The sequence below is a fragment of the Theropithecus gelada genome, chromosome X (genome assembly GCF_003255815.1).
Source record: "Theropithecus gelada isolate Dixy chromosome X, Tgel_1.0, whole genome shotgun sequence".
Taxonomy (NCBI): Eukaryota; Metazoa; Chordata; class Mammalia; order Primates; family Cercopithecidae; genus Theropithecus; species Theropithecus gelada.
The window spans coordinates 36,451,021-36,472,280 of NC_037689.1; the positions used below are offsets into that span (position 1 = coordinate 36,451,021).

Sequence of the window (21,260 nt, forward strand, 5' to 3'; positions counted from 1 at the left end):
CCCTCAGTTACACAGCTGACAAATAGTTAAAGACATATGACATGACATAGACCCTAACAGAGTAAGACGAAACATTCAATATAATTTATGACATATATAACCTAGTTATTTAAACAGATGATTATTCTGGTTCTCTTTCAGTCTGCTACAAATTCACATGGGGCTTTTCTTATCATCTGGGAAGTCCTGTTAAGTCCCCAGAACTGAAGCCAATGGGCAACAAGTGTGCATTCATTCTAAAGTCAGCTGCTAACTTAGTGACAGGCTGCCAGACTGGTTCAGTAACCACCACCTACACTCAACTTATTTAGGAGAGACCCAGAGAGACAGAAAAATGAGGAGAGGTGATTCTCAAAGTGAGAAGAAATGAGAGGATCCGGGCATTTTGTTTTCTTCCTCATAGGGACATTCTCTCCTCCTTCAAGCCAGGTCAAGGGGACACTAAGAAAATCCTTTGAAGAGATGGGAGAAATGCTTGTCAGAAGGGAAGAGGAGCATCTCACTCTGCAGTTGGTGCTTGCTGAGCTGCACATATTCACAGGTTTGCCCTGTCCCACCAGACTAGAGGGCAAGAGGATTCTTAGGGAAGACCTGATAGCAATCATAGACCTTTAAGGAGCACCAAGACTAGTGCCAGACTGTCCTTTGGAGAGGTCTGAGAGCTGCCCCCTGACAGCTGGGAGAGAAGGAAGCAGTGCAAGCAACTGTACTTCCTGAGATTCAGGGGCACAAGGGTGACTGGTTTCTCTGTAGGCCAAGTAGATGCTGTGGGAGGTAGGTAGCCAACTCTGCTTGATTGCCTGATCCTCCACTGATGCTGTGGGGGAAAATGGAACAGGGTTGGGGTAGCCTTCACATTATCACTGTAAGGGATTGAACACTTGAATGTTAATTTCATTTTGACTTGCGGTCTTAATCAGCTGCCCTGACAACTGGCAGCTCAGATCTCTCTAGCTTGCCTGAGCTCCTGACAGAAACTGAGGCCAATGGAGGTAAAGGAACTGGCCTAGTATTCCTAACTAGTATGTGGTGGATCCCAGAATTAAACACTGGCCATTTTCCAAAAAGTAGTCTTTACTTTCTAAGAATAATATACATAACTAGCGGAGAGTAATTAAACCCACAAGATTGAGCCCTTTCAAGCAGAGTTCACAAAATGGTCAACTTTAGCAGAAGACTTGTTACTCATTGCAAATAACACAAAGGGTTCTGGTATTAATTTCCAATCTGACCTCTCTTGAAACCAGGTATGTGGTTGAGGGAAATAACTTTCTTCTGGTTCTACAAACCCTAGAAAATTCCTATTAACTTTATTTCTAGATTTGCTTCACTCTAATGGTTTTGAAAAATGTTTGTTGCTCTTTTTACCTGAAAAGAATTCTCTCACTAATCTGAACCATGGTAGTTTTTTATTTTGAACATGGGGATCACATTATATTTGGTGTTAACTTAATATCTGGATATATTCACTAGTTTTTTTACACATTATGTTTATGAGATTAATCCATGTCTTTGTTCTGTTTTATTTCCAACTAGTATTCCATGGTAGGAACATAAGTTCCACAACTTATTTATTCTGCTATTAAAGGACATTTAGGTTGTTTCCTTCAGAGGCTATTACAAATAAAACTATCACAAACATTAGTGTACAGGTGTTTCTGTGGACAAATATTTTCATTATTTTAAGTAACTACTTAGGAGTGCTAAGTCACAGAGGTTTCTATTAACTTTTGGTGTTTGACTTACAGATCACAAAACACATATTTGGCTTATTACATCATAATACAAATAATTTTTTCATTTTCCTGATACTTCTAGAATGTAGTAACTTAAAATCTACTTGCTGTCCTAAATTCGTTTTGAGTGTTGTTCTGCATTTTAGTTCTGCAAATAAAGTCAAGACATGGCAATTACTGTCTTGTAAAGAAATTATTTATATTTACATACTACATATATTTCATATGTTGTTCATTACCTCCTGCATTTCCATGTTCTGTCCAGTATCATTTCGTTCCTAAAATCTCTTGTAGAGGAGGACGGCTGGAAAGGAATTCCCTTGGTCTTTGTCTGAAAATGTCTTTATCTTTTCCTTATTTTTGAAGCAAATTTTTGCTAGGCATAGAATTCTAGGCTATTTGTTATAAGCAGTTTTAAAGATATTAATTCCACTGCTTTTGGGGTTTGTTTCTGACAAGACATCAGCTGTCAGTTACATTGCTGCTTCTTTGAAGGCAATCTTCTCTCACCACTTTAAAGATCTTCTCAATGACTTTGCCTTTGTTTATCTGCTGATTTTCCATGAAGTGCGTAAGTCTGGTTTCTTCTTTTTTTGCTACTTGGGGTTTTGTGAACTTCATTCTCTGGGTTGATGTTGCTCATCAGTTTTAAACAAATTATCGGTTATTACCTTTTCAAATAATGCCTTAGCCTTATTCTCTTTCTCCTTTTCCTCTGGAGCTTCAATTATGTGTATCACATGTCTATTACATGCTAGTCTTTTTCCCACTTTGTTTTCCCTCTCTGTGTTTCTGTTTAAGTATTTTATATTGATCTATATTTCAGTTTACTAATTCTGGATTCTGCTATGTGCCCTCTCCAGCTAAACTCATTCATTGTTTTTAATTTTAGATATTGCATTTTTTAGTTCTAAACTTTCTGATTATTATTTAAGCATTCTGATTGCTTTCAATTTTCCATCCTTTCATCTTTTGTCCTTTCCTCTATTTTGAACATATCATTTAACATATTATAACTATCTGCTAACATTAATACCTGTGCATCTGCATTTTTCTCTTGATTTTCATTGTCTTTCCTCTTTACATATCTAGATATTATATTGTGTGCCAGACACTGTATATAGAAGAATCATAGATGCTCCAGATAATTTTATCTTCCACCAGAGAGGATTTCTCTTTTACCCCATTAGGCAATAAGAGTGGTTAATCAACTCAATCCAATCAGAATTTGTGCTTAATCAGAAATATACTGCAAGTTTAGTAAGATTCAAGCTATCTCTGGTATGTTCATGCTCCTAAATCCTGAAGGGTATACATCGCCTTAGCACTGGAAATTAACAGAGACAGTTCTGTCCTTCAAAAGTTTTCAGCTTAGCTCTTTAGCCTCCTACTTCATTCAGTTTCAAAATGTGGCAAATGTCTCGAAAGGGAAACCAGCCATGTGCTTTAAGTAGAGCTCCTCCCTGGCAGCACTGTACAATTTAAAGAAATTTCAATCTGCCTTTTAGAAGTTTTGGGGCTAGCTCTCCCATTTCTTGTGTAACCACAGAACTATGAAAATATTCCAAAATGAAAATTGTTTCTGCATTTAAGGCTCCTCAATATTTTAATTTGTCATGACAGCACCATACAGCTGCTAAAAGGTTGCTGACTTCTGTTCCCAAGCAGAAGCCCTTTCCTTGGACTAAGCCTGATTCACAGCCTGTCCCTAGAGAAACAGTGTAGTTATCAAGTTACTTTGGAAAAATTCTCCCTTTTCTATAATTTTAGCTCATCTAGACCTTATTTTCACAGTTCTCTGTTGCCTTTAAGATGATTTCTGTAATGTATCCAGTTTTGTCTAGTGGGAGAGTATGCCTGTAGCAACCTATTTTATTTCACTCTTAAGTCATTTTTTCAATGTAATTTAAATCATTTCACTTGAGTGAAGTTGCACATGTTGAGAGTTCACTTGCATATCTTTTTCTGCTAACTATTTTTAAGTTTCCTTGCCCCTTTTTCTATTGACTCTTTTCCTTTATCGTTTTCAAGACATTTTCTCTGTATTTTGGAGGTTACTTCTCTGAGATAGGAGTCACAAATAATGTTTTTCCAGTGTGTATCTTGTCTTTTGACTTATGTTGTTATTTTTAAATTGAAGATGTTTTGGCTTTTTGTATGTGACTGAACTTCATGGCTTCTGAATTTTGTGACACAGATTGATAAGCCTTCCCTACTCCAAGTTAATAAGAAAATTATCCCTTGCTTTCATCTAATATTTTTGTTTCATTTTTTTACATTTGAAATTTTGTTCTATTTCAAATTGATCATGCTGATAGGCACATTCTTTCCTTTCTCCCCAGATGGCTACTTAGATTTCCTAAGATCATCTTTTCCTCACTAAAGTGGAATGTCATCATTATCATATGCTAAATTCCCATGTGTATTTGATCCTATTTCTGAACTTTCTGTTCTATTGTAGCAGGTATCTATTTGCACACTAGAAACAAACTTTTATTTATATTATATATTTTAATATCCAGTACAGTGGATCTCATTTCCCTACATGCTTTTCTTTTTCAGAGTTTTCACAGCTTTTCTGGCTTGCAAATTTTTCCATAGAATTTTAGAATCAGCTTGATTTGTGCCTTAGATGGCTTATTGGTATTTTTATCAGGAGTGGGTTAAATATATAAATTAACATAGAGAGACCTGACAGTGAAATTTAGTTTTTCTATCCACGAATATGGTATATATTACTACTTTAAAGCCATTTTTTGAAATATTTTAGTATTATTTAAATGGTATTTTTTATTCAGATCTTACACATTTCTTGTGATGAGTACTTTTTAGTTGTTAATGTAATTATATTTGCTTTCTTATATAGTCTCATTTTGAAGACAATAGACTGGAATGAACTTTTCAATACCTGAAAATGAGATTGCTCTTCAGTACCTAAAAGTACCAAAGAAGCCATAGTGATGAAACAGAATTACTGAGGGTAAAGAAAGAAGGCTTCTCTCATTGAGGTCAGCCCATTTAATAAAAATTGTTTTCACAAAGTGGGATAGATTTATTGAGGAATTCAAACTATTCTTCTAAAATCCTCTATATAATTAATCCAAAATAAAAACCTGGGAGTACTCCTTGACTACTCCTGCTCCTTCCATTGACCATCTCATGGTTTTTAACTAATGATGAGCACCAAAATCACATTTGTAGCTTTAAAAAATACATATAGCTAGGCCTTATTCTTGATGATTCTGGTTCAGATATAAAGCAAGTCTAGGCATATATAGGAATACCTCCAAGACATTTTGGGTTCACTTCCAAACCACCATAACAAAACAAATATTTCAATAAAGTGAGCCACACATTTTTTTGGTTTCCCAGTGCATATGAAAGGTATGTTTAAATGTTTAAACTATACTTTAGTCTACTAAGTGTGTAATATCATTATGTCTAAAAACCGTTTTATATATATATATATATATATATATATATATATATATACACACACACACACATTAATTTAAAAATACTTTATTCCTAAAAAAAGCTAACCATCACCTGGGCCTTCAGTGAGTTGTAATTTTTTTGCTAGTTGAGGATCTTGCCGTGATGTTGATGGCTGTTGACTGATCAGGGTGGTGGTTGCTGAATACTGAGGTAGCTGTGGCAATTTCTTAAAATAAGACAACAATGAAGTTTGCCATGTTGATTGGCTCCTCCTTTCAGGAAAGATTTCTCTGTAGCATGTAATGCCATTTCATTGCATTTTACCCACAGTAGAACTTCTTTCAAAATTGGAGTCAATCCTCTCAACCCCTGCTGCTGCTTTATCAACTAAGTTTATATATGTATCCTTTGTTGTCATTTCCATAATGTTTACAGCACCTTCACCAAGAGTAGATTCCATCTCAAGAAATTACTTGCTTTGCTTATCCATAAGAAACAACCCCTCATCCATTCAAGGTTGATCATGAGATTGTAGCAATTCAGTCACATCTTCAGGCTTCACTTCTAGTGCTAGTTCTTTTGCTATTTCCATCACATCTGCAGTTACTTCCTCCACCAAGTCTTCAATCCCTTAAAGTCATCCATCAGGGCTGGAGTCACCTTTTCCCAAACTCCTGTTAAAGTTGATTTTTTTTTTTTTTTTTTTGAGACAGTCTGTCACCCAGGCTGGAAGTGCAGTGGAGCAATCACAGCTCACTGCAGCCCTGTCCTCCCAGGCTCAAGATATCCTCCCACCTCAGCCTCTTGAGTAGCTGGGACCACAGGAGTGCACCATCATACCTGCCTATTTTTATATTTTTTATATTTTGTAGATACAGGGTCTCCCTGTGTTGCCCAGGCTAGTCTCAAACTTCTGGACCCAAGTATTCCTCCTGCCCTGACCTCCCAAAGTGTTGGGATTATAGGTGTGAGCTACCATACCCAGCTGAATGTTGATATTTTGACCTCCTCCCATGAATCACAAATGTTCTTAATGGCATCTAGAATGTTAAATTCTTTCCAGATGATTTTTAATTTACCCAGATCCATCAGAGGAATCATTATGTATGGCAGCTATAGCCTTACAAGATGTATTTGGGTGTCCAGGAACATTGTCAATGAGCAGTAATACTTTGCCAGAAATCTTTTTGTTCTGAGCAGTAGGTCTCAACAGCGAGCTTAAAATATTCAGTAAACCATGTTGTAAGGAGATGTGCTGTCACCCAGGCTTGTAGTTTCATTTATAGAGCACAGGAAGAATAGATTTAGCATAATTCTTAACGATCCTAGGATTTTCAGAATGGTAAATAAGCATTGTCTTTAAGTCATCAGCTGCATTAGTCCCTACCAAGAGAGTCAGCCTGTCCTCTGAAGTTCTGAAGCCAGGCATTGACTTCTCTCTAGTTATGAAAGTCCTAGATAACATCTTCTTCCTGTAGAAGACTGTTTTGTCTATATTAAAAATCTGATGTTTAGTATAGCTACCTTTATTTATGACCTTAGTTAGATCTTCCAGATAACTTGCTGCAGCTTCTATATCAGTACTTGCTGCTTCACCTCATACTTTTGTGTTATGGAAACGGTTTCTTTCCTTAAACCTCATGAACCAACTTTTTCTATCTTCCAGCTTTTCTTCCAACTCCCTCACTTCTCAGCTCTCACAGAACTGAAGAGAGTTAGAGCCTGTTCTGGATTAGGCTTTGGCTTAAAGGGATATTGTAATAGAAGAACGTTGATCTATCCAAATTACTCAAGCGTTCTCCATACCAAAGATAAGGAAGGCTTGCTTTCTTAGTATGTTCACTGAAGTAGCACTTTTAATTTCAAGAACATTTCCCTTGCATTCATGGGTTGGCTAACCGTTGCAAGAAGCCTAGCTTTTAGCTTATCTTGGCTTCCAACTGCCTTCCTCACTAAGCATAATCATTTCCAGCTTCTGATTTCAAGTGAGAGACATGCAACTCTTCCTTTCACCTGAATACTCAAGAGGCCACTATAGGCCTCACTTTAATATTGTTGTGTATCAGGGAATAGGAATGTCCAACGAGAGGGAGAGAAACAGGGTAACAGCCGGTAGGTAGTCAGAACACACACGTTGATCAATTAAGTTTGCCATCCTATATGGGTGTGGTTTGTGGCACCCCAGAACAATTACAATAGTAGTGTCAAAGATCACTGATCACAGATCACCATAACAGACATACTAATAATGAACAAGTTTGAAATATTGCAGGAATCACCAAACTATGACACAGAGACACAACATGAGCACCTTATGTCAGAAAAATGGTGCTGGTAGACTTGTTTGATGCAGGGTTGTGAAGCTTTCAATTTGTAAAATATGTAATATATGTGAAGCACAAAAAAACAAGGTATGCCTGTTATATGCATGTCTTTGTGTACATGTACATACACACATATTTAGCTCCAGTGATTCTGGCTCCCCACCCTTTAAAAATCATTAATAAAAGAAAAACTAAATCCAATTGACAATCATTAATAAAAGACAAACTAAATCCAATTGACAATATATCCTTAATATCTCTGCAATACACTTCACCCTTACCTTTGTGAATTTAAATCAATACTTCATCTACTCACACCTAGACTACTCTAGCAATATCCTCATTCCAGAATCTACTTTGCCCCTTACGATCCTGCCTCCAAACAGATGACATGGTCACCTATGTAAAACAAAAAGCTGACCATGCCATGTGCCAACATAAATTCCTTCAAAATTCTCCTAAATATTGACCCCTGCTGACGGATGCCCATCCATACCTTTCCACTAGTGTGTTGCACAATGAGACTGAGAAAAATAAAGACAATGTGATTTTTCCATGAAACCAAATGTATTCACTTTAGATTATCTGTATTCTATGATTACACATTTAGTATCAATATATTCTTTGTTTTATGAAATCATGGTGGCAGAGGTAGCATTTTTAAATGTCCTGACCTGGCAAAACGAAAAGGTTGTGAACTTCATGTTAGTCTCCACAGTGTTTAAAATGACACTTGCCAATGTGATCAAAAGGAACCACTGACTGCAGAATGAAGTACAAGCTCCTTAATGGACCATCATCTCTGACACAAAGACTAGCCCCTTACTTTCTTAAAACAGTAATACATTTCATTCATTCATGTTTTCTTGAAAAAATTATACTAACATTAGTTTACCACCTACTACATGCAAAGCATTATGTTAGATGGGATACAAAGATGATCAAGATAGAAAATGGGCTCTGCCTAAAAGGAAGTTAGAGTACTAGGGGTTTTACATTTTGGAGTCAACAAGCCATGGTTTCAAATTGGTGTTAACTATATGACCTGTCTATAATTATTGTTAGCTATTAAATTATAACTGTGAACACTGGAAAGAAATGAATCAAGAGCTGAGAGGTGAGAAATGAATGGGTATAAAACTAGGTGAATGGGGAAGTAGGATTGAAGAGAAAGCAGTATAAGCAATGGAAACTGCCTGTCCAGAGTTTCAGGTGGGAGGCAAATCACTGGTGCTTGAACTGAAAGGATGTCAGAGACTAGAGCCACAGAGATGGGGAATGGAATCTTAGCTAGACTCATGAGGTAGGCTAGATGACACCATACCTTGCATGCCACATAGGGAATTTGATCTTCATTCTAAAAGTAATGGGAAGTCATTGAATGAACACTGAAACAGTAGAAAGATGATGAATAGTTTTTCAGCAGTGGACGATCAGACTTGTGCTTTGAAAAAACAACTGTGGCTGCAGTTTGTAGAACAAGACTGGAAGGAAGCAAGAGTAAAAACAAGCAGACAAGTTGGGAAGCTGCTGAAATAGTCTAGTTAAGAAATAATGGTAGCATGAAGTAGGGAGTAGCAATGAAGAGGAGGAAAACTAAAAAAAAAAAAAAAATGTAAAGATACTTAGGAGAACAGACTGACCACCAACAATCATGTTTATAGTCCCCTGGAAACATCATGGTGTTTCATTTTTTGTTGCCTTTAGAATGACCTACCCTCCTTCTTCCAATATACCCTTGATTTTCTAATTTCCAAAAGTAATGAATGTTGTACTAGTTTCCTAGGGCTGCTGTAATAAAATACCAAAAACTGGGTGGCTTAAAACAACAGAAATTTATTGTTCCTCAGTTCTGGAGGCTAAAAGTCTGAAATCAAGGTGTTGGCAGGGTGAGGCTCCCTCTGAAAACTTTCTTACCTCTTCCTACCTTCTCGTGATTTACAGGCAATATTTGGTTTGCAGCTACGTAACTCCAGTCCTTGCCTTGTCATGAGCATTTTCCCTGTGTCTCTGTATTAACATGGCCATCTTCTTAAAAGGACACCAGTCATTGGAATGCAGCCCACCCTCCTCCAGTATGACCTCATCTCAACCACATCTGCAACAACCCTATTTCTAAACAAGGCCACATTCTGAGGTACTAGGAGTTAGAACCTCAGCATATCTTTTGGGGGGGGGGACATAATTCAACCCACAAATAAGTGCCTACACAAAAAAACTGCAGTAGTAGTAAACAGTAAAATGTGAAGTCTCCCTCTCTATCTTCAAGCCTAAGCCACTTAATATAGGGTATTCAACTGGCCACAGATAATAGTTCAGGATTGAATGTGTGAATGAACGTGGGGCAGTAAGACATGAGGGAAGATTTTCCTTTGGAAAAGAAGGTTCCTCACTCTTCCATAAAGCTCTCTTCTGGATGGAGTGGTGTGCAAATGTGTATCCTGGAAGTGTTGCAGCCCTTCCATAACACATGGGGGGCCAACTTTAGGAGGAAGCTGACAATCTCCTTAATATCCTGCTGAGCTGCTGCATCAAACTGACTCAAGCTTGAATGCTTTCCACTGGTTACAACCACCATTATTTATGTCTTTCATGTGTAAATTTGTTTTGAGTTGGGTTTTTTTAGTGTAAATCTTAATGAATAAAGGATATCAGGCATTGTACAATCATCATCTTCCCATTGCTTCTGCATTCAGAATAATTTCTCATTTTAGGAATTAAAGAAAACATATCCTTCCTTCCACAATGATCATTTACATAAGGCATGAACAATAACCTAAATGGTAAAATGTAAAAATAGAAAAAGATTAAGTTCATGTATCTTTTCATTTTCCTTTCATCAGCAAAGATGCTGGAACACAGATAATGCAGGGAAATACTTTTGTACAAAATTTCTATCAATGAAAGCACAACACCAGCAAAGATGGATTACCTTGTATTTATCCATTCAGAGAACACATCGGATGGTGAGGACTTTTTGGAATGACAACAAAGCTCTATTTGAATACTTGAATTTCCCCCAAAACAAAAGCCCTGACTTTGATGAGGGTTACTTATTGAGTCTCAAAGTGTGGCCCATGAACCAGCAGAATCAGCATCAACTGTGAGCTTGTTAGAAATGCAGTTTCAGGCCCCACCCTAGACTTACTGAATCACAAAGTAGATTTCAACAAGATCTCCAGGTGATAGTATGTATGTTAAAGTTTGAGAAGCACTAGCATATTACATTGTTAAGACAATTATGCTACTAAAACTGAAAAATCTGTGAAGCCCTGCGTCCTGAAATGGTCAAGCTGATCGTACAGCAGTGGCTCTTAACCCTGGCTGTACATTAGAATCACCTGGGGAGGCTGGGCGTGGTGGTTCACACCTGTAATCCCAGGTAAAATCCCAACACTTTGGGAGGCCGAAGTGGGCGCATCGCTTGAGCCCAGGAGTTCCAGGCCAGCCTGGGCAACATGGTGAAACCCCGTCTCAAACAAAACAAAAGAAACAAACAAAAAACACACTCTCTCTCTCTATATATATATGTACACACAAAAATTAGCTGGGCGTGGTGATGTGCACCTGTGGTCCCAGCTACTCGGGGGTGCTAAGCTGGGAGGATTGCTTGAGCCCAAGAGGTGGAGGCTGCAGTGGGCCGAGATTGTGCCACTGCACTCCAGCCTGGGAAACAGAGTGAGACCCTGTCTTAAAATAATAATAATAATAATAATAATCACCTGGGGAGCTTTTAAAGTGATGCTAAGGCTCAAGGCAAAACCCCCCTAAACCGTATGGATCAAAATTTTTCTTTGAGTTGGGCTTAAGATCAGCAAAACATTTTAAGAAGCCCTTGGGTGATTCTTTTTTTTCCTTTATTAAAATAGTGAGTTTTATTTCACTTGTATATTTCTGTCTCCCCACCATTTCCATGTCTGACCACTGCTACTAATACGTCATAACATTCCATACATACTTAAAACCAAGCAAAGAGTGGAGTTCCATCTTTAAAAACTAAACAGGCATTTTGGACAACACATTCTTGGCAATGCAACCTGGACAACATTTATCAAACATAGTAGGGAAAGTTCTCACTCTGCATTATAAAAAGGAGAGCCAGATATCAACTGTTATGGAAATGAAGTAAGACGGAAAATTTTTAACAAATTGTCCAAAATATTTTCTTAAAGAGACTTCCTCTACTGCCAGAGATCTTGAATAGCCTCCTGGTCAGTCATCCAGAAGCAATTCTTCACATAACTGATGAACCTGGCTTCCACTCTGGGAAGAGAACCACCTTTTCTATACTTGCTTGCATTTTTGCTTTAATGTCTTCTACAGAACTAGGTCCTTTTGGTGTTTTAGGAGTTTTTTCCTGTTTTTTGAAGGATTCTTGTCCTTTTGCACTTGGTGTTGATGATGGTTTTGAGTCTTTTCCATTCTGATTTGACTTGTGTGCATTTTTGGCTGGAGTAACTCCTATAGATTTCTTCACTGGTGTGGCGCTTTTTCTTCAGTTTCTTCATCATCAAAATCATCATCATCATCATCATCATCATCATCTTCATCTTCATCTTCATCAGCAGCAAGTATTACTTTTTTCTGTGGAACCTTGCTACCACTTCCAGGGGCCAACCACTTTCCAGATATACTTAAGAGTTTCACATCCTCCTCCTCTTCATCTTCTGACTCTGCATCTTCCTCCACTAAGTGCTATCCACTAATATGCACTGGCCCTGAACCACACTTCAACCATAAGAGCACTGGTGGTGTTATTTCAAAGCCCCCAAGGGAAATCGTTGGCTCTATAGACATTTTCAAAGTTGCCAGTGTTACTTTAATTGGACTGCCTTCATAATTCATTGCCTCTGCTTCAACAATGTACAATTCATCCTTTGCACCAGCCCCTAAACTGACTGTTCTTAAAGATAACTGGTGCTCATTTTCATCATTATCCACCTTAAAGTGATCATCTTTGTCGGCCTTTAGTTCACAACCGAAAAGATAGTTCTGGGGCCTCAGGGGGCTCACGTCCACATCCATCGAATCTTCCATTGGGTAGCTACACACACTTAGGTGGGAGAGAAGGCGGATAGAGACAAACGACCCCACTCAAGAGAACAGCCGCACAGGACAGAATCACACCTGGGCAGGTGATTCTTATATGCAACTGTGGCTGAGAATTATTAGTGTAAAGCAGCAGTTCTCAAACTTGAGTGTGCATCAGAATAACCTAGAGGGCTTGTTAAGATACAGATTACCATGCCCAACTCTCAATTTCTGATCTAGCAGGTTTCAGGTAAGGCCCAATAATTAGCATTTCTAATAAATTCTCAGATGTTACTGACGCTGTTCCTCCAGGACCACACTTTGAGAACCACTGATGTAGAGAAAAAAAAAGTGACTGAACTGGAAACTCAAAAGGCTGCCCAGGGTCTCTTAAAGGCAAAATAATTCACTATCTCATACCCATTAGGATGGCCACTATCAAAAGAACAGAAAATAACAAGTGTTAGGATGCAGAGAAATTGGAATCCTTGTATACTGTTGGTGGGAATGTAAAATAGTGCAGTTATTATTAAAAATAGTACAGAGGTTTCTCGAAAAATTGAAAATAAAATTACCATATGATCTAGCAATCTCACTTCTGTGTATATAGCCAAAAGAACTGAAAATAGGATCTCAAAGAATTATTTGCACACCCATGTTTATTGCAGTATTATTCAGAACAGCCAAGAAGTGGAAGCAACCTAGATGTCTAACAGATAAACAGATAAACAAAATGTCATATATGCATACAATGGAATACTATGCAGCTTTAAACAGAAGGAAATACTGTCACAAGCTATGACACGAATGAACCTCAAGGACATTATGCTAAGTAAAATAAGCCAGGTACAAAAATATAAATACTCTATGATTCCACTCATATGAAGTATCTAAAGTAGTCAAAATCATAGAAAGTAGAAAGGTGGTTGCCAAGAGCTGGTGGAAGAGGGAGAGGGAACTAATGCTCAATGGGTATACAGTTTCAGTTTTGCAAGATGAAAAAGTTCTAGAGATCTGCTATACAACAACATGAATATACTTAACACTATTGAACTATATGCTTAAAAACTGTTAGGATAAATGTAATGTTTTTTCAACTACAATAAATAGGGCAAAATAATTCAGATAATCACTTTTTAAAAGTTATTTGCTTTAATGTACATGCATATGTTATTTAAATTTTTACAACAAATTTTATTCTAAAACGCTTCAAATATAATTATTTTACAGTTCCCCAATAAAATAAACCAAATTTTCAATCAAGAAATACTTCAAAATCATGATTTAAATATTTTAGACCCCTTTTTGCTATTCAAAGTGCTTTGGTTTGAACTTCTTTGTGTAGACATTTTTCTCTGAGATTCTCTCTAAATGATGAGGTAAAACACCACGACATTAAAATACCACTTTAATCTTACAACTGCCCCAACATGAACTCCTTAGCTTTTGTCAGAACCCCAGAGTCCTCTTATCCAAAATTAAGAACTCCTGCTCTCAGAGGGTATCCCTACTGGGTATAGTGCCCTATAAGGGTGTTCCCATGGAACTGCAGTAAAACTTTGTGTTAATTACCTCAGTGTCACCTACAACTCTGCAAGCTTCTTGAAAACCAAGAAGAGTCTTAAATTTATCTATCTTTGGCACCTAGATGTGCATGAGAATATATTCAATGAAACCTCTATAGACACATGATTGAATAAAAGATCTCTATATTCCCTTCCACTCTGTACACTATTGATAATTTGCAAGAGGTGAAATGTTTTCTATAGGCATATCATTTGGAATGATTAGAGCAGGCAAAGGGTACAAATAGAAAACAGAATTCTACCTCCTTTTCTTCACAAGTGCTATAGTACTCATAGAGAATAAAGATGTAAATCTTTCTGGCTAGACACCTTGTACCTTTCCCTGGAATCCCAAGCCCTCAACCGCAGTGATCACCAGCCACTGACAAACACTTCAGAGATTCTCAGGACCTAGACACGTCTCAAAGAGAAACTACATAAAGGGCTATTTAGAGAACTGACACTTTCATTTTAAAAATCCCCAAAACACGAACCAGCAATGGTAATGCAATAATTCTGGAGACTGGTGGTTCTAACAAAGACAACTGAGAGGAAATAGGGAACAGATACACAGGTATTTAGACATAATTGGAGGGAAGTAGTCAAGAGATAAAACTCAGCTGGGGCCATCAACCAACTCTAATAACTTGTTCATTACAGGATTTAGGATGATGTGGTCCACATTCTCCCTGACAATTCAATTATGTTAACAGATTTATACTTTTATAGAATTGTGTATTACATGTGACTTTCCCTTTTTAACAAAAAATGCATTTTGGTAATATAAAACTGTCAAGACATGATAGTGTTTTATTACAAATTGACTTTATACACAGAATAGCATAGTGGTGAAAGAGCAAAGGTTCTGTAGCTAGACTGGATGATTAGAATCCTGGCTCTGTTCCATACCAGCTATGTGACTTTGCATATATTATTTAACCTGTCTCAGTCTCAGTTTATTTATCAATAAATAGAGTTAGTTAACAGTATACATTTTATAACATCATTGCCTAATATAACTTTCTGTGATTATGGAAATGTTCTCTGCAGTGACCAAATGGTAGCCACCAGCCTCATGTGGCTACTGAGCAGCTTAAATGTGACTAGGATCAACTAAGGTACTAAATGTATAAATTGATTGTATTTTAATTGATTTAAATATAAATAGTCCTATATGACTCATAGCTACTATCCTGGGAAGCACAGTTTTATAGGGTTGTATGGATCACATGGGCTACGCATTCAGATCAATGTCTGGCACACAATAATCAATAAATATTCACTATTGATATTATGCACCATGTCATAGAAAATGGATATGCGAGTATGGGTTATAATTTTCTTTAACACTTTTCCTAAATATTGTGGATAATTCTTTTTCCTACTATTTATATTTACTGGCTAATTCCCCTTCCAGCTGGCACCGGCTTCAGGAAACACCTGACTAGCCTGCACACCAAGCCCTACCCACCCTTCCTGGGCCTAACGCATGTGCTGCATGTTGAGTTTTTCTTAAGATTTTGCATACTATTAAGAACACATTTGATCCTGGTCTCCTTCACATTCTACCACCACCATTACCCCCCACCCCCATCCCACCCCCAATGTTTTTGCTACTTTTACCAGAATCTTTTAAGTATTAAAGCATATTGATTTCCTATTGGGATAATTTGTAAGATGATTTTATTATTGTACTTGACATAACCAGATTACTCAGTCATTCTAAATCTTAAAACATCTCATCAGGCTCACAAAAAAACCTACTAAAATTATAATCACCTTGTTTTTTAATGAGGTTAGAATGAAGTTAGAAAGGTTATCTTTTGTTTCCTAGTATATACTAAAAGGCAACCACTCATGTTTTAGCACGTATATGTTATCATTGAAAAGGTTATAAGCTCTAATTAATAATACTGTGCATCTCTTTTCATATAGCAATAATATTCTATTTCCTAAACAGTCCCATGACATTAAACCAGTTGTTTCTAGCAGAAAGATTCCTAGAACAATACAAATTGATAAAGATTTCCTTCTCTTCCTACTGGAGAGGATATAGCTAGAACATGAGAATGGCTGTCAGGAGAAATGAGAACTGAGGCTGGGCACAGTGGCTCACGCCTGTAATCCCAGCACTTTGGGAGGAGGTCAAGAAGGGCGGATCACCTGAGGTCAGGAGTTCAAGATAAGCCTGGCCAACATGGTGAAACCCCATCTCTACTAAAAATACAAAACTTAGCCGGCAATTGTGACATGCGCCTGTAGTCCCAGCTACTTGGGAAGCTAAGGCAGGAGAATCACTTGAACCCAGAAAGCGGAGGCTGCAGTGAGCCGAGATCACGCCACTGCACTCTAGCCTAGGCGACAGAGTAAGACCCTGTCTCAAAAAAAAAAGGAAAGAAATAAAGAAATGAGAACTGAAAGTCTGAAGTCAGATATCTAAGAAACACACTAGACAGATATGGCCCTTACATTTATAATTTTATATTCTAAAATATGAAATATTGAGAAACAAGTTAAATAATCTGACATATACTTCTACCCAATGAGGAAGGTATAATAAATCAACTGGCCTCATGTAATACCAGAGAGAAGCTAAGGAATAAAGAAATGAAGGTACAAAAAATAATTAAAGCATCTATTTTCAGGTATATACTACTATCAAGTATATAATAAATTGAATTATAAACTCAAAAAGAAAAAAAGCAAACCACTGCCCAGAAATAAAAGGGGCATATGGGGGTGGTGAGTGGATGGTTCTTTACTACTCTTTTTAAGGTAAAAGCATCCTGTTTCTGTAATAAACTGTTTCTATCCTGGGACTCCCCATGCTTTGTTCTCTGGGATTCTTTTTCCCATTTTTAACAGTTAGAAACAATTTTAACTACAAGTAATGGAAACCTTGAGTTCTGTTACAAGGGATTTTTTTTTTTCTTTTTTTTGAGACGGAGTCTCACTCTGGAGTGAGACTCACTCAGGCTGGAGTGCAGTGCAGTGGCGCAATCTTGGCTCACTGCAACCTCTGCCTCCGGGGTTCAAGCAATTCTCCCGCCTTAGCCTCCCAAGTAGCTGGGACTATAGGCGTGTGCCACCACACCTGACTATTTTTTTATTTTTAGTAGAGATGAGGTTTTACCATGTTGGCCAGGCTGGTCTCAAACTCCTGACCTCAGGTGATCCGCCCACCTCGGCCTCCCACAAAGTGCTGGGATTACAGGTGTGAGCTACTACTCCTGGCCAAGGAATTTTTTTTAAGTAATTGACAGTCCAGGAAAAGGGTAAGATTTAGATTTGATTCTGGGGTACAACAATAAAAAAAATTTGCATTCTATTGTGTCAATTTCATTCTAAGCCTTGATTGCCTTGTGATTATAATGTAACTCTCAACTTTTTAAATAAGGGCCACCTACCTTCAGTCCAACATAGTCTTTTTCTCAGAAAGAACCAAGCGCTTCCCCTCAGTCTGATTAGACCCATTTAGGTGTTGTGTCTACCCCAGATCAATAACAGCTGCCAGGGAAAGGTCTTGCACTAACTGGCTTAGATTAGTCAGGACTAATCTCTGGAACTAGGGATGGGATTCACCTCCCCAATCACATGAACTATGGGAAAGGAAGTTCCCTGGACAAAACGAGAGTTTCAGTAAGAAAAAGAGTGAAACAGATGTGGAAAAGGTAATCAATAGACTGCACTTCTCTCTCCTGACTGACCTGCTATCTAGTGTTAAATATTTTGACTGATTACTAATAGCATGCTTTACTGACCATAGCACTGCTTGTACATTTAGTGATAAGTGGCTGTTGCTGTGGGGAAGTGAATAATTAAAGTTAAGGATGCTAAAGAAACTTTCTAGCTGAACCTAAGGCCATCATGAGCCACAGTTATGCACACAGGTACTTTTGTCCAGCATAGGTGCTCACAGGTGTAGCACAGCAAAAAAATCTGAATAGTCAAAGCGTGGTAGGGGTCTGATTTACCGCCCTTACTAAAGTTCAGGACCTGAATAGTATGACACCCTTCTGAATAAAAAGGAAAGGCAGGATCATTGAAATAAGGCCCTAGAAAGTGACCAGACCATTAGCATTGCAAGGATATTCATCATAGTAGGATCTTACAGGACAGGGCTATTTTGTTGAGGCAGTAAAGCAATACAGCAACAAATATAGAAAGTCCAAAAATGGAAAACAGAACCCTTGAAGAATTAAGAATACTGTTTATGTATCAGCATTCTTTCCATTGTACCACACTGTCTTTAGCAGAAGCCTAAAATTCTTCAGATGGGTTACACAAGAAAGATGTTTCACTCCCAAATTCTTAGAGTGGAAAGTAACATCTTCGTAATTTAGAGGACAAGGAAGAAAATAGAATCCTCTCAGTTTCTGATACTGTCCAAGTTTTAGGCAAAAAGGAAAAAGAAAGCAAAGTTTTACACAGGTTTCTAGCCAAGAGAGTTGGAAGTTTTTGTTTCTTCTGGGGAGAGCAGGGAGAGATGTAAGTTAATAGCATCTTTTCCTTTCTAACACTAGAAAAAAATGAGTAGTCAATTCTACATGGTATAAAGAGATGCTCTGAGGACAATAAGAGATTCACTTGTGTACTATTAGAATTCTTAAAGGGTCTACAGTGTTTGAAATAATTTGCAACAAGAGTACAGGATCAAGGTGTTTTCATGCATCTCCTTAGCTACATTCCAAAACACAATTCACTTTCAATTTGGCAGTGTGGATTTGGGAGGACTGTGTTTTTGAGAGGAGTCTCAGAGTTGTGACCAGGGCAGTAGTCAATAAAATACGCTTGTAGATGCAAAGAGACAACTGAATCATCAAAGTTGCAAGAGTGTCATTTCTTCAACTTTGGCTTTTCTAGTTTTTAGTAAGTTAAAAAAAAAATACTGGAGTACAAAATTCACTAGTAAGTTATTTGGCATATCTGTATCTTTTGGTTGCATTGATAATTAAAAAATAAGCAATATGTTATTTTTAGTATCTTAACTTCCCTACACATAAACTATTACAATTAAATCCTGTTTAGTTTTTTTTTTTCTAAGCAACTCTACTAACATGACTGTTTAGTTTTTTCACCACTTCTACTTTACAATTTACTTCCTGTATTTTACATTTGGTTGTTCTTTCAGAACATGTCATGGGCAGTTTCAACAGACAGCACATGACATATATTCTTTCCAGATTTCTACAATTAATCCTGAATTTATTCCATTTCCATTTGGAGGAAGTCTGAAATATTTTCCATTGACATTTCACAGGGATACAACTGTAGAGTTCTATCTCAATTTGCAATGGATTACTAGGAAAGGAGGTCCCTTATTATATGTACCATCATAAAAACCAAGACAAGAAACTAATAACCTATATTCTCTAAAAATCACGTGCATCACAAGATCATTAGGTATAAGCATTTGTAAGGCATGACAGAATTAGCACTTCACAGCTACAAGCACAAGATGCTACATTCTATAATCATCTTTCTTTCTTTCAACTGAGCATATCCTTTGCCCACTTTTTGATGGGGCTGTTTGTTTTTTTCTTGTAAATTTGTTTGAGTTCTTTGTAGTTTCTGGATATTAGCCCTTTGTCAGATGAGTAGATTGCAAAAATTTTCTCCCATTCTGTAGGTTGCCTGTTCACTCTGATGGTAGTTTCTTTTGCTGTGCAGAAGCTCTTTAGTTTAATTAGATCCCATTTGTCAATTTTGGCTTTTGCTGCCGTTGCTTTTGGTGTTTTAGACATGAAGTCTTTGCCCATGCCTATGTCCTGAATGGTACTACCTAGGTTTTCCTCTAGGGTTTTTATGGTATTAGGTCTAACATTTAAGTCTCTAATCCATCTTGAATTAATTTTCGTATAAGGAGTAAGGGAATAAGGAAAGGATCCAGTTTCAGCTTTCTACTTATGGCTAGCCAATTCTCCCAGCACCATTTATTAAATAGGGAATCCTTTCCCCATTTCTTCTTTCTCTCAGGTTTGTCAAAGATCAGATGGCTGTAGATGTGTGGTATTATTTCTGAGGACTCTGTTCTGTTCCATTGGTCTATATCTCTGTTTTGGTACCAGTACCATGCTGTTTTGGTGACTGTAGCCTTGTAGTATAATTTGAATTCAGGTAGCGTGATGCCTCCAGCTTTGTTCTTTTGACTTAGGATTGTCTTGGAGATGCGGGCTCTTTTTTGGTTCCATATGAACTTTAAAGCAGTTTTTTCCAATTCTGTGAAGAAACTCATTGGTAGCTTGATGGGGATGGCATTGAATCTATAAATAACCTTGGGCAGTATGGCCATTTTCACAATATTGATTCTTCCTATCCATGAGCATGGTATGTTCTTCCATTTGTTTGCGTCCTCTTTTATTTCACTGAGCAGTGGTTTGTAGTTTTCCTTGAAGAGGTCCTTTACATCCCTTGTAAGTTGGATTCCTAGGTATTTTATTCTCTTTGAAGCAATTGTGAATGGAAGTTCATTCATGATTTGGCTCTCTGTTTGTCTGTTACTGGTGTATACGAATGCTTGTGATTTTTGCACATTCATTTTGTATCCTGAGACTTTGCTGAAGTTTCTTATCAGCTTAAGGAGATTTTGGGCTGAGACAATGGGATTTTCTAAATATACAATCATGTCATCTGCAAAGAGGGACAATTTGACTTCTTCTTTACCTAACTGAATACCCTTGATTTCTTTCTCTTGCCTGATTGCCCTAGCCAGAACTTCCAACACTATGTTGAATAGGAGTGGTGAGAGAGGGCATCCCTGTCTTGTGCCAGTTTTCAAAGGGAATTTTTCCAGTTTTTGCCCATTCAGTATGATATTGGCTGTGGGTTTGTCATAAATAGCTCTTATGATTTTGAGGTACGTTCCGTCAATACCGAATTTATTGAGCGTTTTTAGCATGAAGGGCTGTTGAATTTTGTCAAAAGCCTTTTCTGCATCTATTGAGATAATCATGTGGTTCTTGTCTTTGGTTCTGTTTATATGCTGGATTATGTTTATTGATTTGCGAACGTTGAACCAGCCTTGCATCCCAGGGATGAAGCCCACTTGATCATGGTGGATAAGCTTTTTGATGTGTTGCTGAATCCGGTTTGCCAGTATTTTATTGAGGATTTTTGCATCGATGTTCATCAGGGATATTGGTCTAAAATGTGTTGCTGAATCCGGT

The 21,260-nt window shown here is 37.5% G+C and overlaps 1 pseudogene; it reads right to left on the bottom strand.

The window, feature by feature from the left end:
• Positions 1–11,664: 11,664 nt before the first annotated feature.
• On the bottom strand, positions 11,665–12,535 carry LOC112616018 (annotated as a pseudogene).
• Positions 12,536–21,260: the final 8,725 nt, after the last annotated feature.